The 27,833-nt window shown below is 40.3% G+C and overlaps 1 long non-coding RNA gene across 1 annotated transcript; it reads right to left on the bottom strand.

Annotated features, from left to right (window-relative positions):
- Positions 1–17,942: 17,942 nt before the first annotated feature.
- Positions 17,943–25,593, bottom strand: LOC143981862 (uncharacterized). Its single transcript, XR_013274372.1, has 2 exons — positions 24,600–25,593; positions 17,943–21,496 (listed from the first exon to the last, which is right to left on the bottom strand). It is a non-coding gene; the product is annotated as an uncharacterized LOC143981862 (long non-coding RNA).
- Between the last annotated feature and the right edge of the window lie 2,240 nt (positions 25,594–27,833).

Below are 27,833 nucleotides of genomic sequence, written 5' to 3'. Positions count from 1 at the left end.
CGATTTCTCTTTCTCTCTGTTGGCAATGTGAAGCGATTTCTCTTTCTCTCTGTTGGCAATGTGAAGCGATTTTTCTCTCTCTGGTGTCCTTTTATGAAGCAGTGAAATCTATTCACTGCTTCATTCTCCGGCATTCACATAGGAGATCTTTCTCCTCTGTGTGCCACTATATGAAGCGGAGTAGATCGCTTCACCCTTGGAGGAGTGAAGCGATCTACAAACGCTTCTAACACTGGAGAACGGCCCCTAATACTGGAATCACGTGAGACTTTACGAGATTACAGTACTAGAAATTCACTGATACACAGAGATGTCAATATATTAAGCAGTGATAAATTATCACAGCTCAATACACTGACACGCGGTGTGATTAATGTTAGTGAAATAAAGCGTCCCCCTACATAATATATACATGTATACACACACAGACATTATATATACATGTATATACACACACATTATATATATATACATATACACATTATATATATATATATATATATATATATATATGTGTATATATATGTATTGTAAGGATTAAGGGGTGTCTAAACAAAATGGTTGACCTTATGTCTTACTAAATACATGTATTTTTCTATCCTTCTCTGTAAAATAAGGATTCGTCATCTATTGTCACGTACTCATCAAGAAGAGGCCGCATCAGCCCTAAAAAGCAGTCTACGCCCAGAAGATTGTCTTATCAGCTGATAACACCCGGAGAATTGTCTTTCCTTTGCAAAAATGTTGTTTTTTTACATTTGCTGATGTTTGCCCTTTTCTGTCTATAAAAGATGTAATAAAGAAGCCTCAGAGCCAGAGTCAGTCAGAGACAGTCAGAGTTAACGACGGACTTCTGAGCAGAAATACTGAATAATATCTCCGTGTCTCTTTGCTTGGATAAGAACTCTAACTAACAATTGGGAAACGGTAACATAACCTGACAAATAGGTGACTTGTTGAGGTCACACCTAACATTTCTGGCGCCGCGAACAAGGGACTCGCTGAAGAAACTACAAGAGGCGAACGAACATAAGGACGGAACGAAATGGTCGGGCACATCAAGAACCACAGACAAATCCTGCGCAGGTAAGAAAAGCTTTATTTTCTTATAAACTCTGTGCTTCTTAGATCTGTGCCCACCTGATCTGTCTGAATTGTTCTTCAGGTAAACACCAACCTCTGTAGTAAGCGGGTCTTGAACTTAATATTTTGGCTTATGTTACCGTTGTTTCTTGTCTGTCTACTTGTCATCTGTCTGTTGTGAATGAGATAAGCCCTGTTTGTATGGTGTGAATTGAAACATATATCATCCCAATGGGTAACGGAATGCGCCCTTAACTCGCAAGAGTACTTTGGGGGTCCGACACTTAAGTTTGATATACGCTTTTTGATTCATGAGCCTAAAAACGGGTTGAAAGTATAAGTCCTGACTGCCTCAATAAAGCAGGAATAAGAAACGAATGCTGAGAGATTCCATGGTAATGGGAAGGGAAATAAGGTCTCCACAAAGTCCCGGAGACCTAGTCATATGTGTTTGGCCACCAAAAGGGAATGCTTGTATATGTTGTAGCCGTCAGTCTGGTCATAATATTTGTCAGTTGGCTAGCATATAAGGTAATTCGATTTCAGAAATCTCATATAGGAGAGGTTTTTAGTATTTTGGCACCCTAGGAGGAGAAGGCAACGAGACACTTAGTAAGTGATCCAAACGCCACCTAGGCAGGACTGTCAAAATGGGCCAGACACATGGTAAACCCCAGGAGGAATCTCAGAAATGTTATGCTGTTAAAGACATAATTACAATGTTGTATGGGAAGGATAAGGCACAGGGCACAAATAGGATTCTCAAGAAATTGGGGATGGATGGAGAAAATGGATTAAGTGTAGAAGGTTGGGAAGAAATAAAGAAAGACAGACAGGGAGAGATATTGCAGAACAGATGGGTATCACAAATACAATGTTTAATTAAGGTTTCCAACAGGGCTGAAGAGGAGGGATGGGAGTATTGTCAGGAAAAGGGTGGATGGGATATGAAGGTCCGACACAAAAGTCTTCCTTCTGCTCCCGGCGATAGGGTAAATACGGGAGATACTCCACCTCTTTATAACACTACCACACCAGGTAATGAAAGACCAAAACTTTATCCTTCCTTAAGAGGAAGAGGATGGGTATGCCGAGTATGCGGTACCCAGAACCCAGACTGGGCACAGGAATGTGTGCATTGCGGCGCTCAAAGACCAGAGCCCGTAGCTCCAGTCCATAGTCGGACTAGGGTAATACAAGTAAATAATCCAAATGCGGGTCAAGCAGGACAGCCACCTACAGTGACCCGACAAGTCGTTCTGAGGACATGGACACCTTGGTCGGCTGACACTCTTATGGCATTAATACAGAATGCTCCTGATCCCGTAGCAAAACCTGCCGCATTCTGTAGATTCGTGACACAATTACTAGACACACATGAAGCAACTTGGCAAGATGGGGAAGATATATGTAGACATAAAATGACACTAACGATGTTTAATCAATTTATGAATGAAATTGCTCCACATAGACCACAAGGGGATCCAGCGGCAGATCCACCAGGAATACATCCCCGTCATATAGACTCTAGACCCCTGTTTATTGCTCAGTTACGAGAATTTTGCCAAGGGAAACAGCAGGAAAGGGGTTCGACAGCGCCCATAAAACAGGCCCCAGGTCAGACTGTTACAGAATTTTACCTCAACATGGAAAGCATGATGGCTGACGAAGGTCTAGATTTAGCCTTACCCGTCACCATTAGGGCTTTCAATCGACAGTTTATGGAAGGACTAGTACCCCAAATAGGTGACAAACTGAAGGCATGTACTCCCGAATGGAGAGCCATACGGGACAGAGGAACATTGTTGCAGAAAGCACAAGGCATAGAGGCTGATTTAGCAGAAACTAAACCCAGAAGGACACCGGGAGTTAACACTGTTGCCCGGGTCAATGAAGGAGGGAATTCCTCCCGTAAACCTCTTACCTGTTATTACTGCAACAAGGTGGGACATATAAAAAGAGACTGTAGGAAAAGGATAAAAGACGAACAGGAAGGCAACACGGACAGAGACACGAGGGACTACAGACAGAGGCGTACCAATGATAGGGACGATCCGACCGCATGACTTGCCCCAGTCCTAGCTGAATCAGAGAACAAAATGCTCCACATGTTGATGAAGGTGGAAGGTAAACATATTCCTTGTTTGGTTGACACAGGAGCGTCACGCAGTCTGTTGTCTGATTCAGTAGTCCCTCCACACATGACGTCCCGTGACACCATACCCATAAGTGGTTATGACGGACTCCTGACTGATGCCCCACTGACTAAACCTTAAAAAGTAAAAATAGGGGGAATGGCAACCACCTGACACTTGTGTATTGTTGCAATATGTAGATGACCTATTGTTATGTTGTCCGGATAACGATACTTGTTTAAAAGCCACTCTATCATTGTTACAATTCCTGGCTGAAAAAGGGTGCAAGGTGAATAGAACTAAGTTACAGGTATGTCAGAAAAAGGTTGTCTTTTTGGGCCACTGTATATCCCAGGGTACTCGACATCTCACTGAAGACCGAGTCCAGGCCATAAGACAAATGAATATCCCACGCAACTTTAAGCAACTTCGTATGTTTCTGGGAATGGTATCATATTGTAGACAATGGATACCACATGCCAGTTCTCTGATGCAGCCATTATATGATTGCTTGAAAATAGTACCCTATGTACTCACAGAAGCAGGTCATGAATCTTTTAGCACCTTAAAAAGGTTACTAATTTCGGCACCTGCGATCGGGATCCCTGATTATACCAAAACATTTCATTTGTACATTGCTGAAATCACGGGACAGGCAACAGGGGTGTTGACACAACAACACATCAAACAAAGGCCGGTAGCATACTTCTCGGCGGCTCTCGATCCTGTCTCTAGAGGATCACCGTCCTGTGTACGAGCAGTTGCAGCAGTGTCAATTATCATTGACAAATCCTCAGAAATTGTCTTAGACAATCCTGTAGTGGTACATACCACACATGACATACACGCCATCTTATCACAGGTCCAACCAAAACACATATCAATGGCAAGGCAGCTGCGTCTACAATGCACTTTGCTCCTACCCCCCAATGTTACCTTTCAGCGATGCACTTCTTTTAACTTAGCACAGCTTTTACCATTACAGACAGATTTGACAGGGGGGAGTAATGATGATAATGGTGTAGACACAGCACAAGATACTCAGGATTCTGACACACTTTCATTTCATGACATAACATCTGATGAACACGATTGTTTTCAACTTATGGAACAAGAAACCACGGGGTTCCCACATGTCACAGACATACCCATTGCAAATGCAGAACACACACTGTACATAGATGGTAGTAGATTTGCCGATGACAAAGGTAAATATCACACAGGTTATGCTGTGGTAACGGACACACAGGTAATTGAGGCAAAGTCACTACCAGCACACATGTCTGCACAAGAAGCGGAACTAACCGCTCTAGAGAAAGCCCTAGAACACTTGGAGGGACAAGAAGGGAACATTTACACTGATTCCGCATACGCCTACGGTGTGGCACATGATTATGGCCACATATGGAAAGCTAGAGGTTACCTTACAGCAGCAGGCACACCTGTTAAACATGGTGAAGGAATCAAAAGAGTCCTGAACAATCTTCAAAAGGTTATAAGAGTAGCCATCATGAAGATAGCGGCACACACGAGCGCAAAAACAACTGAGGCAAAAGGAAACGCATTTGCAGATTTAACTGCAAAGAAGGCAGCTCTAGGGGAAGTAAGCCCTGAGACCTTAGCCACGGTACAGGTGAGTATGCCCGAAACCACATGGCAGCAGCTAATGGAACTACAGGAACAAGCAGGGGCTATTGAGAAGGACCGTTGGGTTAAGGAGGGAGCTGCACCAGGCCTTGACAATGTATGGAGAGAAAGAGACAAAATATGTCTACCCGCTTCTCTATACCCCGCAATGGCAGCGGCTGTTCACTTACCCACTCATGTCAGCTCCAATTCTATGTATAGGATTGTAAGCCAAGGATGGCTAGCCCCTGGATTCAGTAGTACTGCAAGGAACTACTGTGCTGCATGCCAAATCTGTCTGATTAATAACCCAGGACAGAGAGTGAAAACCCCACGTAAACATCAGGTCCGGGCCCAATATCCCTTTCAGAGACTGCAGATTGACTACATACAAATGCCTAAGAGCGGCCCCTTTGAATTTGTTCTCGTGTGCATCTGCCTATTTTCAGGCTGGCCCGAAAGTTATCCTGTGAAATCAGCTACGGCAAAAGCCACCGCCAAGAAACTGATTACTGAGCTGATACCTAGGTTTGGTCTCCCAGAAACAATAGAATCAGATAGGGGGACACATTTCACGGGAGAAATAATGCAAAATGTGATGGCAATGTTAGGGGTTCAACAAAGTTTTCATACTCCTTACCACCCACAGAGTTCAGGATCAGTAGAAAGAGTAAATGGTACAATCAAGCTGAAAATACAAAAAGCTATGCAGGAGTTGAACAAACCATGGCCTGAGTGCCTAGCTTTAGCTTTGTTCTCTATTAGGTACACCCCAACAGGAAAAACAGGGTTATCCCCATATGAAATACTGTTTGGAAGTGCACCTAGATTAGGTTTATATTTTCCTCAAAGTATGCAATTACAATGTGATAGTTTAACTACGTATGTAATACAGTTGCAACAGCGTCTGACTAAAATCCACAAGAGTGTGTATTCTTCTCTTCCAGACCCTAAATCTGTCACAGGTACTCACGATCTACAACCAGGAGACTATGTGTATGTAAAGAAACATACCAGAAAGACACTGGAACCAAGGTTTGAAGGTCCTTTCCAGGTGCTATTGATTACAGCAACCTCAGTGAAATTGGAAGGGAAACCTACCTGGATCCACGCTTCTCATTGTAAAAAGGAGCCAGTTGGCAAATGACAACATGTATCTTTTTATTGTTTCAGTAATTCTGGCTAATAGTTTGGTTACCTCACAGAATAAAATACACAAGGATGAAGGATTTTCTAAAAAAATGTTATTACTGAAGTTTAAATATGCTTATGCCCAGAAGTCAGGATATGAGAAATGTTGGATTTGTAGCAAATTACACCCCAGCACAGCAAGTATAACACTGATGGCAGTTCCTATAAACTATACTGATCTTGCTAACAGTAGCATTAACATAATTAGAACAAATACCAGCGAGACAGTAATGTTTAAGTCAAATGGTCTCGCCTTTTCCCCTGATTGGTGTTTCAACTTAGGGAACACAACGGGAGGAAATGGAGAATGCCAAGACAGCAAGTTTAATTTGTCCATTGTCGTATTAAATGGAAGCTTCTATCCCAGTAATTCCAGCACACACCAGACATTATGAGACTTCCTCACTAACATTGTGGATAATAATGTTAGGTGGTTAGTATCCAACTTATCTATGGATACACCTCTCGTTATAGAAATGATATCAGTTCAAGATCAGTAGCTCTAGGAAACAATATATACATCTGTTGTGAGGATAAATGTTATACTTGGATACCTAGAAGAGCTCAGGGATGGTGCTACCTCGCAAGTTTAGTACCAGTAATGGGAGTAGTAGGTGATGAACGAGGTGATCACCTATTAGAAGCTAGCATGCATCCTAGATATCCCCTCAGGTATCGTAGTAAAAGAGAAATATTCCTGAAGAAGGACATGGCATGGGCTTGGTTCCCGTCCTGGACAGGATGGGGTATAGACTTAATGAAAAGACTAAATAACTATACAGGAATTATTAATGATGTTTTGGAGAAAAACTCTGATGACATTACTAAGTTAAATCTGGAGACCAGAGCCATCAGACAACAATTAGAATTACATGAATTAGCAATTGAGGACTATGAGTGCTGTACTTGGATACATAACACCAGCATTGAGGTACCTGATTATTATGACATCATTGCACAACATCGTACGGAAGTAAAGAATTTACAAGAGAAGGCCCGAAATATTGGTCGCGACTGGGATCCGTTTGGTGGAACTTTTAGTTTCTCAGGGTTATTCTCTTGGGTTAAGAAGGCAGCAATGACGATTATAGTGGTGCTCTTATTCGTATTTTTCTTTTATGCATGCTTTAAACTGCTCATGTGCTTTTGCAAGAAAGCCAAGGTAAATGATGCGGAAAAGATGGAACTTTTGTGAAGATAGGTAGATTTAGTTTCTTGACATCACCCATCTGTCAGAAAAGCCACTCTTCCTGAATTTTAGATGTTGGTACTGTCCAGGGGGATGGGTGTATACCCCTCTGACAACTCGCGGTCAGGGAGAGTACTCTGGATATAGGCCGACTAGAACTTGTTCAGGTGGACCCAGGGCAAGAGGGTGGGGTGATGTCAAAGGGGGAAATGTAAGGATTAAGGGGTGTCTAAACAAAATGGTTGACCTTATGTCTTACTAAATACATGTATTTTTCTATCCTTCTCTGTAAAATAAGAATTCGTCATCTATTGTCACGTACTCATCAAGAAGAGGCCGCATCAGCCCTAAAAAGCAGTCTACGCCCAGAAGATTGTCTTATCAGCTGATAACACCCGGAGAATTGTCTTTCCTTTGCAAAAATGTTGTTTTTTTACATTTGCTGATGTTTGCCCTTTTCTGTCTATAAAAGATGTAATAAAGAAGCCTCAGAGCCAGAGTCAGTCAGAGACAGTCAGAGTTAACGACGGACTTCTGAGCAGAAATACTGAATAATATCTCCGTGTCTCTTTGCTTGGATAAGAACTCTAACTAACAATTGGGAAACGGTAACATAACCTGACAAATAGGTGACTTGTTGAGGTCACACCTAACAGTATACACATACATATGACAGGGGGACATGGTTACAGTGTTGGTGGGTCTGAACGAGGCATAAGGAAGTTAATTATCTTCCTCTTTCCTCCTCAGATCCCCCGATTCCCTCTTCACTACCCCGGTTCTCCACCTCTGAGTTGGTGAATCGGGGCATGTGAATTCTGACACAGATCACAAGTGAAGCGCTGAGATCACAGCTTCATATAGTGACCGTTACTGTGTCAGTCTATGTGGATTCTCCATGTGCGGAGATAATCGGCGGGAGAACAAGTTCAAACACATCTCCCCCCGATTATCTCTGGTTTATATACTGTTTATGGGCTGTGATCAGCAGCGATCCTCTGGATCTCCACTGATCATTGCTTCATAAACAGACACCTCTGTGTGGGCAATGTGAAGGGATTTCTCTTTCTCTCTGTGTGGGCAATGTGAAGTGATTTCTCTCTCTGTGTGGGCAATGTGAAGCGATTTCTCTCTCTGTGTGGGCAATGTGAAGTGATTTCTCTCTCTGTGTGGACAATGTGAAGCGATTTCTCTCTCTGTGTGGGCAATGTGAAGTGATTTCTCTCTCTGTGTGGACAATGTGAAGCGATTTCTCTCTCTGTGTGGGCAATGCAAAGCGATTTCTCTCTCTGTGCGGGCAATGTGAAGCGATTTCTCTCTGTGTGGACAATGTGAAGCGATTTCTCTCTCTGTGTGGGCAATGCAAAGAGATTTCTCTCTCTGTGCGGGCAATGTGAAGTGATTTCTCTCTCTGTGTGGGCAATGCAAAGCGATTTCTCTCTCTGTGTGGGCAATGCAAAGCGATTTCTCTCTCTGTGTGGGCAATGTGAAGTGATTTCTCTCTCTCTGTGGGCAATGTGAAGCGATTTCTCTTTCTCTCTGTTGGCAATGTGAAGCGATTTCTCTTTCTCTCTGTTGGCAATGTGAAGCGATTTCTCTTTCTCTCTGTTGGCAATGTGAAGCGATTTCTCTCTCTCTCTCTGTGGGCAGTGTGAAGCGATTTCTCTCTCTCTCTGTGTGGGCAATGTGAAGCGATTTCTCTCTCTGTGCGGGCAACGTGAAGCGATTTTTCTCTCTCTGTGTGGGCAATGTGAAGGGATTTCTCTTTCTCTCTGTGTGGGCAATGTGAAGTGATTTCTCTCTCTGTGTGGGAAATGTGAAGCGATTTCTCTCTCTGTGTGGGCAATGTGAAGTGATTTCTCTCTCTGTGTGGACAATGTGAAGCGATTTCTCTCTCTGTGTGGGCAATGTGAAGCGATTTCTCTCTCTGTGTGGGCAATGTGAAGCGATTTCTCTCTCTGTGTGGGCAATGTGAAGCGATTTCTCTCTCTGTGTGGACAATGTGAAGTGATTTCTCTCTCTGTGCGGGCAATGCAAAGCGATTTCTCTCTCTGTGTGGGCAATGCAAAGCGATTTCTCTCTCTGTGTGGGCAATGCAAAGCGATTTCTCTCTCTGTGTGGGCAATGTGAAGTGATTTCTCTCTCTCTGTGGGCAATGTGAAGCGATTTCTCTTTCTCTCTGTTGGCAATGTGAAGCGATTTCTCTCTCTCTGTTGGCAATGTGAAGCGATTTCTCTTTCTCTCTGTTGGCAATGTGAAGCGATTTCTCTCTCTCTCTCTGTGGGCAGTGTGAAGCGATTTCTCTCTCTCTCTGTGTGGGCAATGTGAAGCGATTTCTCTCTCTGTGCGGGCAACGTGAAGCGATTTTTCTCTCTCTGTGTGGGCAATGTGAAGGGATTTCTCTTTCTCTCTGTGTGGGCAATGTGAAGTGATTTCTCTCTCTGTGTGGGCAATGTGAAGCGATTTCTCTCTCTGTGTGGGCAATGTGAAGTGATTTCTCTCTCTGTGTGGACAATGTGAAGCGATTTCTCTCTCTGTGTGGGCAATGTGAAGCGATTTCTCTCTCTGTGTGGGCAATGTGAAGTGATTTCTCTCTCTGTGTGGGCAATGCAAAGCGATTTCTCTCTCTGTGCGGGCAATGTGAAGCGATTTCTCTCTCTGTGCGGGCAATGTGAAGTGATTTCTCTCTCTGTGTGGGCAATGTGAAGTTATTTCTCTCTCTGTGTGGACAATGTGAAGCGATTTCTCTCTCTGTGTGGGCAATGTGAAGTGATTTCTCTCTCTGTGTGGACAATGTGAAGCGATTTCTCTCTCTGTGTGGGCAATGTGAAGTGATTTCTCTCTCTGTGTGGACAATGTGAAGCGATTTCTCTCTCTGTGTGGGCAATGCAAAGCGATTTCTCTCTCTGTGCGGGCAATGTGAAGCGATTTCTCTCTGTGTGGACAATGTGAAGCGATTTCTCTCTCTGTGTGGGCAATGCAAAGAGATTTCTCTCTCTGTGCGGGCAATGTGAAGTGATTTCTCTCTCTGTGTGGGCAATGCAAAGCGATTTCTCTCTCTGTGTGGGCAATGCAAAGCGATTTCTCTCTCTGTGTGGGCAATGTGAAGTGATTTCTCTCTCTCTGTGGGCAATGTGAAGCGATTTCTCTTTCTCTCTGTTGGCAATGTGAAGCGATTTCTCTTTCTCTCTGTTGGCAATGTGAAGCGATTTCTCTTTCTCTCTGTTGGCAATGTGAAGCGATTTCTCTTTCTCTCTGTTGGCAATGTGAAGCGATTTCTCTCTCTCTCTCTGTGGGCAGTGTGAAGCGATTTCTCTCTCTCTCTGTGTGGGCAATGTGAAGCGATTTCTCTCTCTGTGCGGGCAACGTGAAGCGATTTTTCTCTCTCTGTGTGGGCAATGTGAAGGGATTTCTCTTTCTCTCTGTGTGGGCAATGTGAAGTGATTTCTCTCTCTGTGTGGGAAATGTGAAGCGATTTCTCTCTCTGTGTGGGCAATGTGAAGTGATTTCTCTCTCTGTGTGGACAATGTGAAGCGATTTCTCTCTCTGTGTGGGCAATGTGAAGCGATTTCTCTCTCTGTGTGGGCAATGTGAAGCGATTTCTCTCTCTGTGTGGGCAATGTGAAGCGATTTCTCTCTCTGTGTGGACAATGTGAAGTGATTTCTCTCTCTGTGCGGGCAATGCAAAGCGATTTCTCTCTCTGTGTGGGCAATGCAAAGCGATTTCTCTCTCTGTGTGGGCAATGCAAAGCGATTTCTCTCTCTGTGTGGGCAATGTGAAGTGATTTCTCTCTCTCTGTGGGCAATGTGAAGCGATTTCTCTTTCTCTCTGTTGGCAATGTGAAGCGATTTCTCTCTCTCTGTTGGCAATGTGAAGCGATTTCTCTTTCTCTCTGTTGGCAATGTGAAGCGATTTCTCTTTCTCTCTGTTGGCAATGTGAAGCGATTTCTCTCTCTCTCTCTGTGGGCAGTGTGAAGCGATTTCTCTCTCTCTCTGTGTGGGCAACGTGAAGCGATTTCTCTCTCTGTGCGGGCAACGTGAAGCGATTTTTCTCTCTCTGTGTGGGCAATGTGAAGGGATTTCTCTTTCTCTCTGTGTGGGCAATGTGAAGTGATTTCTCTCTCTGTGTGGGCAATGTGAAGCGATTTCTCTCTCTGTGTGGGCAATGTGAAGTGATTTCTCTCTCTGTGTGGACAATGTGAAGCGATTTCTCTCTCTGTGTGGGCAATGTGAAGTGATTTCTCTCTCTGTGTGGACAATGTGAAGCGATTTCTCTCTCTGTGTGGGCAATGTGAAGCGATTTCTCTCTCTGTGTGGGCAATGTGAAGTGATTTCTCTCTCTGTGTGGGCAATGCAAAGCGATTTCTCTCTCTGTGCGGGCAATGTGAAGCGATTTCTCTCTCTGTGCGGGCAATGTGAAGTGATTTCTCTCTCTGTGTGGGCAATGCAAAGCGATTTCTCTCTCTGTGTGGGCAATGCAAAGCGATTTCTCTCTCTCTGTGGGCAATGTGAAGCGATTTCTCTTTCTCTCTGTTGGCAATGTGAAGCGATTTCTCTCTCTCTCTGTTGGCAATGTGAAGCGATTTCTCTTTCTCTCTGTTGGCAATGTGAAGCGATTTCTCTTTCTCTCTGTTGGCAATGTGAAGCGATTTCTCTCTCTCTCTCTCTGTGGGCAGTGTGAAGCGATTTCTCTCTCTCTCTGTGTGGGCAATGTGAAGTGATTTCTCTCTCTGTGCGGGCAACGTGAAGCGATTTTTCTCTCTCTGTGTGGGCAATGTGAAGGGATTTCTCTTTCTCTCTGTGTGGGCAATGTGAAGTGATTTCTCTCTCTGTGTGGGCAATGTGAAGCGATTTCTCTCTCTGTGTGGGCAATGTGAAGTGATTTCTCTCTCTGTGTGGACAATGTGAAGCGATTTCTCTCTCTGTGTGGGCAATGTGAAGTGATTTCTCTCTCTGTGTGGACAATGTGAAGCGATTTCTCTCTCTGTGTGGGCAATGCAAAGCGATTTCTCTCTCTGTGCGGGCAATGTGAAGCGATTTCTCTCTGTGTGGACAATGTGAAGCGATTTCTCTCTCTGTGTGGGCAATGCAAAGCGATTTCTCTCTCTGTGCGGGCAATGTGAAGCGATTTCTCTCTCTGTGCGGGCAATGTGAAGTGATTTCTCTCTCTGTGTGGGCAATGCAAAGCGATTTCTCTCTCTGTGTGGGCAATGCAAAGCGATTTCTCTCTCTGTGTGGGCAATGTGAAGTGATTTCTCTCTCTCTGTGGGCAATGTGAAGCGATTTCTCTTTCTCTCTGTTGGCAATGTGAAGCGATTTCTCTTTCTCTCTATTGGCAATGTGAAGCGATTTCTCTTTCTCTCTGTTGGCAATGTGAAGCGATTTCTCTTTCTCTCTGTTGGCAATGTGAAGCGATTTCTCTCTCTCTCTCTGTGGGCAGTGTGAAGCGATTTCTCTCTCTCTCTGTGTGGGCAATGTGAAGCGATTTCTCTCTCTGTGCGGGCAACGTGAAGCGATTTTTCTCTCTCTGTGTGGGCAATGTGAAGGGATTTCTCTTTCTCTCTGTGTGGGCAATGTGAAGTGATTTCTCTCTCTGTGTGGGAAATGTGAAGCGATTTCTCTCTCTGTGTGGGCAATGTGAAGTAATTTCTCTCTCTGTGTGGGCAATGTGAAGTGATTTCTCTCTCTGTGTGGACAATGTGAAGCGATTTCTCTCTCTGTGTGGGCAATGTGAAGCGATTTCTCTCTCTGTGTGGGCAATGTGAAGCGATTTCTCTCTCTGTGTGGGCAATGTGAAGCGATTTCTCTCTCTGTGTGGACAATGTGAAGTGATTTCTCTCTCTGTGCGGGCAATGCAAAGCGATTTCTCTCTCTGTGTGGGCAATGCAAAGCGATTTCTCTCTCTGTGTGGGCAATGCAAAGCGATTTCTCTCTCTGTGTGGGCAATGTGAAGTGATTTCTCTCTCTCTGTGGGCAATGTGAAGCGATTTCTCTTTCTCTCTGTTGGCAATGTGAAGCGATTTCTCTCTCTCTGTTGGCAATGTGAAGCGATTTCTCTTTCTCTCTGTTGGCAATGTGAAGCGATTTCTCTTTCTCTCTGTTGGCAATGTGAAGCGATTTCTCTCTCTCTCTCTGTGGGCAGTGTGAAGCGATTTCTCTCTCTCTGTGGGCAATGTGAAGCGATTTCTCTCTCTGTGCGGGCAACGGGAAGCGATTTTTCTCTCTCTGTGTGGGCAATGTGAAGGCATTTCTCTTTCTCTCTGTGTGGGCAATGTGAAGTGATTTCTCTCTCTGTGTGGGCAATGTGAAGCGATTTCTCTCTCTGTGTTCGCAATGTGAAGTGATTTCTCTCTCTCTGTGGGCAATGTGAAGCGATTTCTCTTTCTCTCTGTTGGCAATGTGAAGCGATTTCTCTTTCTCTCTGTTGGCAATGTGAAGCGATTTCTCTCTCTCTCTCTGGTGTCCTTTTATGAAGCAGTGAAATCTATTCACTGCTTCATTCTCCGGCATTCACATAGGAGATCTTTCTCCTCTGTGTGCCACTATATGAAGCGGAGTAGATCGTTTCACCCTTGGAGGTGTGAAGCGATCTACAAACGCTTCTAACACTGGAGAACGGCCCCTAATACTGTAATCTCGTGAGACTTTACGAGATTACAGTACTAGAAATTCACAGATACACACAGATGTCAATATATTAAGCAGTGATAAATTATCACAGCTCAATACACTGACACGCGGTGTGATTAATGTTAGTGAAATAAAGCGTCCCCCTACATAATATATACATGTATACACACACAGACATTATATATACATGTATATACACACACATTATATATATATACATATACACATTATATGTATATATGTATATATATGTATACACATACATATGACAGGGGGACATGGTTACAGTGTTGGGGGGTCTGAACGAGGCATAAGGAAGTTAATTATCTTCCTCTTTCCTCCTCAGATCCCCCTGATTCCCTCTTTACTACCCCGGTTCTCCACCTCTGAGTTGGTGAATCGGGGCGTGTGAATTCTGACACAGATCACAAGTGAAGCGCTGAGATCGCAGCTTCATAAAGTGACCGTTACTGTGTCAGTCTATGAGGATTCTCCATGTGCGGAGATAATCGGCGGGAGAACAAGTTCAAACACATCTCCCCCCGATTATCTCTGGTTTATATACTGTTTATGGGCTGTGATCAGCGGCGATCCTCTGGATCTCCACTGATCATTGCTTCATAAACGGACACCTCTGTGTGGACAATGTGAAGCGATTTCTCTCTCTGTGTGGGCAATGTGAAGTGATTTCTCTCTCTGTGTGGGCAATGTGAAGTGATTTCTCTCTCTGTGTGGTCAATGTGAAGTGATTTCTCTCTCTGTGTGGGCAATGTGAAGCGATTTCTCTCTCTGTGTGGGCAATGTGAAGCGATTTCTCTCTCTGTGTGGGCAATGCAAAGCGATTTCTCTCTCTGTGTGGGCAATGTGAAGCGATTTCTCTCTCTGTGTGGGCAATGTGAAGCGATTTCTCTCTCTGTGTGGGCAATGCAAAGCGATTTCTCTCTCTGTGTGGGCAATGTGAAGCGATTTCTCTCTCTGTGTGGGCAATGTGAAGCGATTTCTCTCTCTGTGTGGGCAATGCAAAGCGATTTCTCTCTCTGTGTGGGCAATGTGAAGTGATTTCTCTCTCTCTGTGGGCAATGTGAAGCGATTTCTCTTTCTCTCTGTTGGCAATGTGAAGCGATTTCTCTTTCTCTCTGTTGGCAATGTGAAGCGATTTCTCTTTCTCTCTGTTGGCAATGTGAAGCGATTTCTCTTTCTCTCTGTTGGCAATGTGAAGCGATTTTTCTCTCTCTGGTGTCCTTTTATGAAGCAGTGAAATCTATTCACTGCTTCATTCTCCGGCATTCACATAGGAGATCTTTCTCCTCTGTGTGCCACTATATGAAGCGGAGTAGATCGCTTCACCCTTGGAGGAGTGAAGCGATCTACAAACGCTTCTAACACTGGAGAACGGCCCCTAATACTGGAATCACGTGAGACTTTACGAGATTACAGTACTAGAAATTCACTGATACACAGAGATGTCAATATATTAAGCAGTGATAAATTATCACAGCTCAATACACTGACACGCGGTGTGATTAATGTTAGTGAAATAAAGCGTCCCCCTACATAATATATACATGTATACACACACAGACATTATATATACATGTATATACACACACATTATATATATATACATATACACATTATATATATATATATATATATATATATGTGTATATATATGTATACACATACATATGACAGGGGGACATGGTTACAGTGTTGGTGGGTCTGAACGAGGCATAAGGAAGTTAATTATCTTCCTCTTTCCTCCTCAGATCCCCCGATTCCCTCTTCACTACCCCGGTTCTCCACCTCTGAGTTGGTGAATCGGGGCATGTGAATTCTGACACAGATCACAAGTGAAGCGCTGAGATCACAGCTTCATATAGTGACCGTTACTGTGTCAGTCTATGTGGATTCTCCATGTGCGGAGATAATCGGCGGGAGAACAAGTTCAAACACATCTCCCCCCGATTATCTCTGGTTTATATACTGTTTATGGGCTGTGATCAGCGGCGATCCTCTGGATCTCCACTGATCATTGCTTCATAAACAGACACCTCTGTGTGGGCAATGTGAAGGGATTTCTCTTTCTCTCTGTGTGGGCAATGTGAAGTGATTTCTCTCTCTGTGTGGGCAATGTGAAGCGATTTCTCTCTCTGTGTGGGCAATGTGAAGTGATTTCTCTCTCTGTGTGGACAATGTGAAGCGATTTCTCTCTCTGTGTGGACAATGTGAAGTGATTTCTCTCTCTGTGTGGGCAATGCAAAGCGATTTCTCTCTCTGTGTGGGCAATGCAAAGCGATTTCTCTCTCTGTGTGGGCAATGCAAAGCGATTTCTCTCTCTCTGTGGGCAATGTGAAGCGATTTCTCTTTCTCTCTGTTGGCAATGTGAAGCGATTTCTCTCTCTCTCTGTTGGCAATGTGAAGCGATTTCTCTCTCTCTCTGTTGGCAATGTGAAGCGATTTCTCTTTCTCTCTGTTGGCAATGTGAAGCGATTTCTCTTTCTCTCTGTTGGCAATGTGAAGCGATTTCTCTCTCTCTCTCTGTGGTCAGTGTGAAGCGATTTCTCTCTCTCTCTGTGTGGGCAATGTGAAGTGATTTCTCTCTCTGTGTGGACAATGTGAAGTGATTTCTCTCTCTGTGTGGACAATGTGAAGTGATTTCTCTCTCTGTGTGGGCAATGTGAAGTGATTTCTCTCTCTGTGCGGGCAACGTGAAGCGATTTTTCTCTCTCTGTGTGGGCAATGTGAAGGGATTTCTCTTTCTGTCTGTATGGGCAATGTGAAGTGATTTCTCTCTCTGTGTGGGCAATGTGAAGCGATTTCTCTCTCTGTGTGGGCAATGTGAAGTGATTTCTCTCTCTGTGTGGACAATGTGAAGTGATTTCTCTCTCTGTGTGGGCAATGTGAAGTGATTTCTCTCTCTGTGTGGACAATGTGAAGCGATTTCTCTCTCTGTGTGGGCAATGCAAAGCGATTTCTCTCTCTGTGCGGGCAATGTGAAGCGATTTCTCTCTGTGTGGACAATGTGAAGCGATTTCTCTCTCTGTGTGGGCAATGCAAAGCGATTTCTCTCTCTGTGCGGGCAATGTGAAGCGATTTCTCTCTCTGTGCGGGCAATGTGAAGTGATTTCTCTCTCTGTGTGGGCAATGCAAAGCGATTTCTCTCTCTGTGTGGGCAATGCAAAGCGATTTCTCTCTCTGTGTGGGCAATGTGAAGTGATTTGTCTCTCTCTGTGGGCAATGTGAAGCGATTTCTCTTTCTCTCTGTTGGCAATGTGAAGAGATTTCTCTTTCTCTCTGTTGGCAATGTGAAGCGATTTCTCTTTCTCTCTGTTGGCAATGTGAAGCGATTTCTCTCTCTCTCTGTTGGCAATGTGAAGCGATTTCTCTCTCTCTCTGTTGGCAATGTGAAGCGATTTCTCTTTCTCTCTGTTGGCAATGTGAAGCGATTTCTCTTTCTCTCTGTTGGCAATGTGAAGCGATTTCTCTCTCTCTCTCTGTGGGCAGTGTGAAGCGATTTCTCTCTCTCTCTGTGTGGGCAATGTGAAGTGATTTCTCTCTCTGTGTGGACAATGTGAAGTGATTTCTCTCTCTGTGTGGACAATGTGAAGTGATTTCTCTCTCTGTGTGGACAATGTGAAGTGATTTCTCTCTCTGTGTGGACAATGTGAAGTGATTTCTCTCTCTGTGTGGACAATGTGAAGTGATTTCTCTCTCTGTGTGGACAATGTGAAGTGATTTCTCTCTCTGTGTGGGCAATGTGAAGTGATTTCTCTCTCTGTGTGGACAATGTGAAGTGATTTCTCTCTCTGTGTGGACAATGTGAAGTGATTTCTCTCTCTGTGTGGACAATGTGAAGTGATTTCTCTCTCTGTGTGGACAATGTGAAGTGATTTCTCTCTCTGTGTGGGCAATGCAAAGCGATTTCTCTCTCTGTGTGGGCAATGCAAAGCGATTTCTCTCTCTGTGTGGGTGTAATATATGAAATATGAAATATGAAATATTATGATATTTCAAAGTCTTAAGTATATGATGATATCAATCAATTCTTGTGAGACGAATTTCCTTAATTGGATCTGAGTCAGCGTAATTCAAAAATGTGTATTTATTTGTACACATTTAAATACAAAAGGATGCTTACAAAAATAGTACAATGTTAATCATTTGTATCTTAAAAATAAGGTTATTTCAAACCTAAAATGGCAGCCCTTTGTATGCTGGCAGCCTGTGTGCAAGACATGTGTCCTTCTGTGTGTAAAATTCAAGAGGAGCCCCCCTCCTCCCATCACTCATTATATTACCCAGGCTCTAATCTCCCGCCCGAAAGATAACTCCTCCTCCACAGAGGTGGGGGCTAAGGGTGGTTGTTATAGAGCTAACATGTGTTACTACTTAAAATGCAATTCTAGCTTCTAATGAACTGGCAGGAAATAGATATGAGAGGGGGTTTCTGTCTAATACAAATATGGTCTCTTCTTACATATGAAAGACCTTCTAAAAACATATATATATTGAACTAGATAAGTTTACATAAACAATATCACTTTACATAGCCCTTGAAAGTATATATAAAATATACAATATTCATCAAAATCCTGACAGGTTTTAAATATTTACTTTTCCAGCTATGCAAGCCATAACACAGAATTAATTGACTCAAAGGTTTTTTTTCATTCACACAGTATGAAAGTATGGGAATATTATTATCCTGAATAAGTATAATAAAGCCAATTAAAATTTAGATATTAAGAATATAACATTCCCCTCTGAAATATGAATACTAATCATATTTTTCAGATTAAAAATTCATCCATCATCATTCATGTCACATTCAAACAAACTTTGATTCAATAATTCCAAATGTTTTGTCATGCAAAACTGAATTCATACCTTCAAAACGCATTTTCCTCTTCAATTTACTTTGTAACAAATCATCTCCTTTCTTAATATCACTTCTAATTCGATAATATAATTTTTTCATTCTAAACATTAAACATAACTGGAATATAAGGAATAACATGATAATAATAAAAATAATTACAATAGGATGTGATAAAATATTTCCTGCTGCTGAAGTTATCGAAGTTTTTCCCCACATGGATACACTATTACTAAATCTTTTCCACCAATTACTTCCTGAAAATTCTGACCATTGATGTGATATTTCTTGCAAATTACCTTGTTCATGTTTAAACAATACTTCTGCATTCTGCAATTCCTTAGCCAAAGCTATTAATAAACCTTGATCCTTTTGAATTATATTTGCCCATTTTTCCCATGGAAATTCATTTATTTGGGAAATATTATACTGTGTAGGTAGAGTGCTAATATTTTTCATAAACATATTTGTTAAATTTGTTCTCAACCCATTAATACTTATTGCAACAATATCTCCTTCTATACAATACAACCCTTGATTTAGGTTTTCTGTATTTGTACAAGAAGAGAAAAAAGTTTTAACCCTTTCTGTATCTGACATAATTTGAAAACAAACCTTCTTTTTATCTACACGAGTAACTAATTCAGAATTAATTTTATTTTCAATTCTTGCTGAACATAATGTATGATTATGATAACAAGAATGAAATATGCTTTTATCTTGATTAGGTAAACATATAATTTTAGACTGGAATTGTAAACATGATGACAAATCCAATTGTTCTAATTCAGAATTTTCATTGTTAAATACAAAATCTGTATACTGTAATTTATAGTATAATAATTGTGTATTACTGACAGGTAATCCCAAAACAGTGATTGGAACCAAAATTTGTTCTTTTCCGGCTATTGGAATCATAGAAGAACTATAACATATGTCCTGCTTGCATCCTATCCATTTATTTACCCATAAATCTGTATGATTTATCGCATATAAATATTCTTTGGGCAAATACTGTAAAATGCCAAGAGGAGTTATTCCACTCTGAAATGCTTGCGCAATTATTTTAAAATTAGTGGAATATTCCGTTTGAATTTCTAAACATGCTCTGGCTATATGAGAATGTTGTTCACTTCTCATCAGATCAAGAGTAATATTTTGAAGATGTAAAATAGATGGACCCATTATATTAGCAGTTTTAATTACCATATTTTCTAAAATCTGATTTAAATGTCTTTGTATTTTAATACCATTACTTCCCACTAAACCAGCGGTTTCTAGATCAGACTTTAAAGTACTAATATCCATACTATTTGTTATACTCCCGATTGTGCCAATCCCTCCTAAAATACCTTCAACAATACCACGCTTATTCCTGTTATAATTTCTATTATTAATTCCAAACCATCTCTCAATACCCAATTCCATATTAACCAGATGTCCTTGACATTGTGGAAACCTTGTAGAAATTTTCCATTCTGAAACATTAAAGTTCCACAAAACAATGACAAACTTTCCCTCTCTCAAAAGAGTTCTGGATTGGAAATGGTTAATCTGAAAAGGACTTGCAGAGAAACTTTTCTTATTGACACATGGAGTTTTCCTTGGAGACATAACAACAACACTTGCCTTTGCACATTTCACCGGATAATTTTCTATTGATATGCAACATTCATATATACCAGTATCATTCAAAGATACTCTCATTTGTTGATAAACAAATGTATTATTGATCCAATTCACACTACCAAAAATTCCTTTATGAATTATGATAGTTGAACTATAAAGAAAACTACCCAAAAACTCACCATTCCTTTTCCAAGTCAACAATGAATTTTGAGGTAAAGATATTTTTGTATCACATATCAAATGCAAATTATCTTTATCTTCCGTAATTTTCAAAGATTGTGGGAAAATATTAATTTCTGGAACAATCTTATCAACTATAAAGATATCGATTTTGACCCTTATTTCAGTAAATTTTCTTATAACTTTAAAATCCCATGTTCTTACAACGTCTCCTTTTTCATCTCCAATGATGTTTAAATATTTTGGATTTAATATCTTTACAAAACTTTGAAAAAGATAATAAAATTGATCAAAGGAATAAAGTATTTTCCCAGATCTTGTCATAATATTAGTAACATCTCCAGACCAAATTGTTGACTCATTACCCTTTAAAAATATAGACCAGAAACTCCTCAACAATATGTTACACTCAAAAGTTCCGGTTTTGTTATTTAGTCTATAAGATCCCTGCATTTTAACAAACTTTGTTTTGGATTCTATTTTAACTTTGATGTCAATATCATTGCTGTGAATGAAATACAATTGTAAACAACAAAGATATCCATCTCCAATACACAAAAATCCATACAAATCTTCTGCTGTATTAATATCAACATCTCTAAAATTATGATTTTTATCATATGCACTAATATCAATAACTCTATCATTTTTGTCCTTTGTAATGATATCAATGTTCTTATTTTTCAGTTCATCTGCATTGATATCAATGTCTACATCTCTCTTATTTCTGAATAACATATGATCTTTGTTGTGTAATTCTTCATTCCTGTTAGTCTTTATATAACTTGAGCAATTCTTGATATATCTTATCACAAATAAAATTGTCACTAGGGAAAAGATGCATCCTGTAGTGATGATACACTTCCTCTCTTTAAAACTTTTCATTTGTTGTGCTGACATCTTTTTCTTTTGGAATACGCACTTTCTTCAGGTTCGATTTTTATTTTTAATTCCTGAAAAAATAAAGGCAGCATCATTATCTTGGAATATAAAATGTGTTATACCCACATTTTTCTTTCTACATACTTGTTTCACTGAACTAAGAAAGTATTTGTACCCCTTGAACATCCCAAAATGTCCATAGACTTTCCCAATTACTTTTCCATGTTTCAACTCCTGAAACTCTGTGATGTGTCACCATCTCTGGGTGTGGCCTCACATGTAACAATTCTTTAATCATCTTTTATCTTTTCTGTGTTAGACTTGTGTCAACAATATCTAATTTTATCTTAAATAAACCTTTCTGTTCCTGGTCTACTTAATAGACCGCTTATCTTATACAAAAGATAATTTTGGTTTAACAACAAAATAACAAAATGTTACAAAAAAACAATATCAATTGTAAAATATCAAAAAATAGATTATTCTGAAGATTAAATCCGATATGTGCGTGAATTTAATAACAATCCTTCATGATATATATAAATATATGTCTTATGTGTGCTGGAGAAAAAATCTCCCTGGAATGTATGCCCTCCAGTAATTGACTGTCTCCTCTCTTGTTACAAAATTCTACTCCTAAACACCAACTCCCACCTTTTTTCTTTTTAAGACTAGCTTAAAAGTTCAGCTGGGCTATATTGTTCCACAGAATGAGTATTTTCCCTCCCACCTTTCTAAAACAATGGGTGTCTCATTCTAAATTCCTAAGGGTTGCTATGAATAACCCTTTGTAAAAAATCATTTTAAACATACACAAACCTTTTTACCTTATCAATATATATACAAATTATTTCTTAATCTCTTAATCAAGAAACATTGTAATATAAAAACTTATATTTTTAACTAACAAAGACACTTTTTATCATGAATTAACTTTCTTCTCAAACTTAGAAATATGAAGAGGAACCATTTTGTATACCTTTCTTCAACCAATTATGACTCCACGAGGCAACACACACGCCATTTTACTTTTTCTTTTAAACTCAAAAGGAGAATACTTTGTAGCATCAGAAATTGTGCTTCTTACATCCATTAAAAATAACTGGAACAACATCAACCCAAATATTTCCTTTGTCCAACAACCTTTATCAATCCTAGATTTAATTATCTGATACATCCTCACAATAATACCTACAAACTGTGAATGTTATCATACATGAAATCTCTGTTTTTATTCCCTGATATTACACATCCTCTGTCACAACTGAAGTTTGCTGATATATCCCAAACTAGAAAAACATGATTATTCAACCTCTAAACAATAGTTAAAGCATCATCATTAGTGAATCCCACCTGAAGGTGTTGTGATTTATATAAAAACACGAAAATCCTTTTTTGTCATGACACAAACTTATGGTCTAATGACCCAAATAATAACTCTGTGGCACCCTATGAGGATAAAAAAGATTGTGACCTTTTTTCCCTCTGAAATTAAAGGAATCTGTGTGTCCATTTTTTCACAACATTAATAGATACCATTCCAGGTTGAATTACTAACTCTCCATGCAAAAGCTGCTTCCTTTGCCAATGAATTCTGCTGTTCTGTTACCTACAGATAACTCACTATCTTTTTATGTGATGGAATTTTTACAATAACATATGCAAAAGAATTACTCTCTGCAAGGTCAAAAACTACTTCTAATGTCTCTTTCTGCACAAGAGTCTTATTGGATGAATCCACAAAACCTCTACATAGATAACATACAACATATGAACTATCACTCTAAATCATTAGTGAACCTTACTTCTCTTCCTTGTCAATACTCAATGCGGTTTAAATCAACAAATACAAGCTCATCACTTTTCTCTGTCTCTCCTTGTTGTCTATTCATTCAATTGCTAATTGAGTACCATGCTGAAAAGGTCTTCAGTTACTGAATACACAACTATTCTTAAAACCATTTTTTCAAGTCCTTTCAATGTTCAGCCAGAACAAAACAAAAATAAAAACTTAATACTCATGACAATGAAACATTGATAAAAAATAATAATCCAATAGATTATCCTTGAAAAATATTAAAATTATATCAAAATCCACAATAATATTCCAAACGTCAAAACCAAATCTTTTTAAACTCAAATCAATCCTTATTCATAGCCATTAAACGTCAACCAGAAAATTCTTACCATATCTGCAGTTAATTTAAGGACTGCTGACTGTTTTCAGAGTATTATATGCTACATAATTAAACCTTTCCTGTCTTAATGGACTATTTTCAGTTTGCAATCTTTGTCTTTGGTTCTTAGAAGAAAAATGAATTTGCTTATTATGACCTCTATACCTCAGATTACTGTGCCAACGTACAGAATAAACCTCTTGACGCCTGGGCAAAATTTTCGGATAATACAACCTCTTTTGTGTATTATTATTATTCAACTTTTTATAGACTTTCCTCTGAGCATATGGCGATGAAAATCTACATTTCTGCTTACTATCAGTATTATTTAAGTCAACTGACTTCCCACTCTCATTGTCTGAGGAAATATTAACATTTGACTCTTTACAGGATATGACGTTCACATCTGCCTTTGTAACATGTTCACCATCCTCCATCCTTGAGCACTGAACATGTGCAAAAACCTCAGCTTGCAGTAATTGGGTCTTAAGTATATTTAGAATATTTTCATGTTCAAATTTTTCCTGGGTCAATAAAACAATTTGATTTTCATTTTCTTTAAGAGATTGCAATAATGCATCAATTCTATGTTCCAATTCAATTTTTTCAGTCAATAATTGTTCAGTATATTTCTTCTCCTGCTTTGCTGCAATTTCTATTTCATTCTCTAAATTTTCAATATATGTACAAAAAGTCTCACAATTTGAACAACTAGATTCAAAAAGTACATTTTCAGTTACACTTTGACTTTGTTTTCCTGGCATATCAAACACCATATCATTATAACTTTTAACAAGTTTCATTATATTACGTACTTTTTTCTTTGTTTTAACTAATGAGAATCTATCCTTCTCAATGTCAGCATTTGCCTGAAAGCATTGATCATACATTAATTTCCATAAAACAGCATCAGAGACCTGTTTCGATAAACCTTTAAATTCTAATGTACTTTCATCAGCTAAAACAGCTACAAATTCCATAATTACGTTCTACTCACCAAATATCAATTTTCCGCTGTCCTCGAAATTCACGTCTGTCAAGACTTCTGAAATTCTCCGGTCTTTCACAATCAATCGATCGATTTTTCTTCTAGGTTCTTTTTCAATCTTTGCGAAGTTTAATCTCTGTTCATCACTTCCCCTCTGATCACAAGGATTGAAGTTGAAAAAAAAACTTCCGACTTATGATTGAACTGGTTGTAGCTCGCCAATTGTAATATATGAAATATGAAATATGAAATATTATGATATTTCAAAGTCTTAAGTATATGATGATATCAATCAATTCTTGTGAGACGAATTTCCTTAATTGGATCTGAGTCAGCGTAATTCAAAAATGTGTATTTATTTGTACACATTTAAATACAAAAGGATGCTTACAAAAATAGTACAATGTTAATCATTTGTATCTTAAAAATAAGGTTATTTCAAACCTAAAATGGCAGCCCTTTGTATGCTGGCAGCCTGTGTGCAAGACATGTGTCCTTCTGTGTGTAAAATTCAAGAGGAGCCCCCCTCCTCCCATCACTCATTATATTACCCAGGCTCTAATCTCCCGCCCGAAAGATAACTCCTCCTCCACAGAGGTGGGGGCTAAGGGTGGTTGTTATAGAGCTAACATGTGTTACTACTTAAAATGCAATTCTAGCTTCTAATGAACTGGCAGGAAATAGATATGAGAGGGGGTTTCTGTCTAATACAAATATGGTCTCTTCTTACATATGAAAGACCTTCTAAAAACATATATATATTGAACTAGATAAGTTTACATAAACAATATCACTTTACATAGCCCTTGAAAGTATATATAAAATATACAATATTCATCAAAATCCTGACAGGTTTTAAATATTTACTTTTCCAGCTATGCAAGCCATAACACAGAATTAATTGACTCAAAGGTTTTTTTTCATTCACACAGTATGAAAGTATGGGAATATTATTATCCTGAATAAGTATAATAAAGCCAATTAAAATTTAGATATTAAGAATATAACAGTGGGCAATGCAAAGCGATTTCTCTCTCTCTGTGGGCAATGTGAAGCGATTTCTCTTTCTCTCTGTTGGCAATGTGAAGCGATTTCTCTCTCTCTCTGTTGGCAATGTGAAGCGATTTCTCTTTCTCTCTGTTGGCAATGTGAAGCGATTTCTCTTTCTCTCTGTTGGCAATGTGAAGCGATTTCTCTCTCTCTCTCTGTGGGCAGTGTGAAGCGATTTCTCTCTCTCTCTGTGTGGGCAATGTGAAGTGATTTCTCTCTCTGTTCGGGCAACGTGAAGCGATTTTTCTCTCTCTGTGTGGGCAACGTGAAGGGATTTCTCTTTCTCTCTGTGTGGGCAATGTGAAGTGATTTCTCTCTCTGTGTGGGCAATGTGAAGCGATTTCTCTCTCTGTGTGGGCAATGTGAAGTGATTTCTCTCTCTGTGTGGACAATGTGAAGTGATTTCTCTCTCTGTGTGGGCAATGTGAAGTGATTTCTCTCTCTGTGTGGACAATGTGAAGCGATTTCTCTCTCTGTGTGGGCAATGCAAAGCGATTGCTCTCTGTGTGTGGGCAATGCAAAGCGATTTCTCTCTCTCTGTGGGCAATGTGAAGTGATTTCTCTCTCTCTGTGGGCAATGTGAAGCGATTTCTCTTTCTCTCTGTTGGCAATGTGAAGCAATTTCTCTTTCTCTCTGTTGGCAATGTGAAGCGATTTCTCTTTCTCTCTGTTGGCAATGTGAAGCGATTTCTCTTTCTCTCTCTGGTGTCCTTTTATGAAGCAGTGAAATCTATTCACTGCTTCATTCTCCGGCATTCACATAGGAGATCTTTCTCCTCTGTGTGCCACTATATGAAGCGGAGTATATCGCTTCACCCTTGGAGGAGTGATCTACAAACGCTTATAACACTGGAGAACGGCCCCTAATACTGGAATCTCGTGAGACTTTACGAGATTACAGTACTAGAAATTCACTGATACACAGAGATGTCAATATATTAAGCAGTGATAAATTATCACAGCTCAATACACTGACACGCGGTGTGATTAATGTTAGTGAAATAAAGCGTCCCCCTACATAATAATATATACATGTATACACACACAGACATTATATATACATGTATATACACACACATTATATATATATATACATATACACATTATATATATATATATATATATATGTATATATATGTATACACATACATATGACAGGGGGACATGGTTACAGTGTTGGGGGGTCTGAACGAGGCATAAGGAAGTTAATTATCTTCCTCTTTCCTCCTCAAATCCCCCGATTCCCTCTTCACTACCCCGGTTCTCCACCTCTGAGTTGGTGAATCGGGGCATGTGAATTCTGACACAGATCACAAGTGAAGCGCTGAGATCACAGCTTCATATAGTGACCGTTACTGTGTCAGTCTATGTGGATTCTCCATGTGCGGAGATAATCGGCGGGAGAACAAGTTCAAACACATCTCCCCCCGATTATCTCTGGTTTATATACTGTTTATGGGCTGTGATCAGCGGCGATCCTCTGGATCTCCACTGATCATTGCTTCATAAACGGACACCTCTGTGTGGGCAATGTGAAGGGATTTCTCTTTCTCTCTGTGTGGGCAATGTGAAGTGATTTCTCTCTCTGTGTGGGCAATGTGAAGCGATTTCTCTCTCTGTGTGGGCAATGTGAAGTGATTTCTCTCTCTGTGTGGACAATGTGAAGTGATTTCTCTCTCTGTGTGGGCAATGCAAAGCGATTTCTCTCTCTGTGTGGGCAATGCAAAGCGATTTCTCTCTCTGTGTGGGCAATGCAAAGCGATTTCTCTCTCTCTGTGGGCAATGTGAAGCGATTTCTCTTTCTCTCTGTTGGCAATGTGAAGCGATTTCTCTCTCTCTCTGTTGGCAATGTGAAGCGATTTCTCTCTCTCTCTGTTGGCAATGTGAAGTGATTTCTCTTTCTCTCTGTTGGCAATGTGAAGCGATTTCTTTTTCTCTCTGTTGGCAATGTGAAGCGATTTCTCTCTCTCTCTCTGTGGGCAGTGTGAAGCGATTTCTCTCTCTCTCTGTGTGGGCAATGTGAAGCGATTTCTCTCTCTGTGCGGGCAACGTGAAGCGATTTTTCTCTCTCTGTGTGGGCAATGTGAAGGGATTTCTCTTTCTCTCTGTGTGGGCAATGTGAAGTGATTTCTCTCTCTGTGTGGGCAATGTGAAGCGATTTCTCTCTCTGTGTGGGCAATGTGAAGTGATTTC

The sequence above is a fragment of the Lithobates pipiens genome, unplaced genomic scaffold (assembly GCF_037356315.1).
Source record: "Lithobates pipiens isolate NorthernLeopardFrog02 unplaced genomic scaffold, aLitPip1_a1.2 Scaffold_16, whole genome shotgun sequence".
Taxonomy (NCBI): Eukaryota; Metazoa; Chordata; class Amphibia; order Anura; family Ranidae; genus Lithobates; species Lithobates pipiens.
The sequence above is the reverse complement of the archived record's forward strand: the minus strand, read 5'-3'. Positions and strand labels throughout refer to the sequence as shown.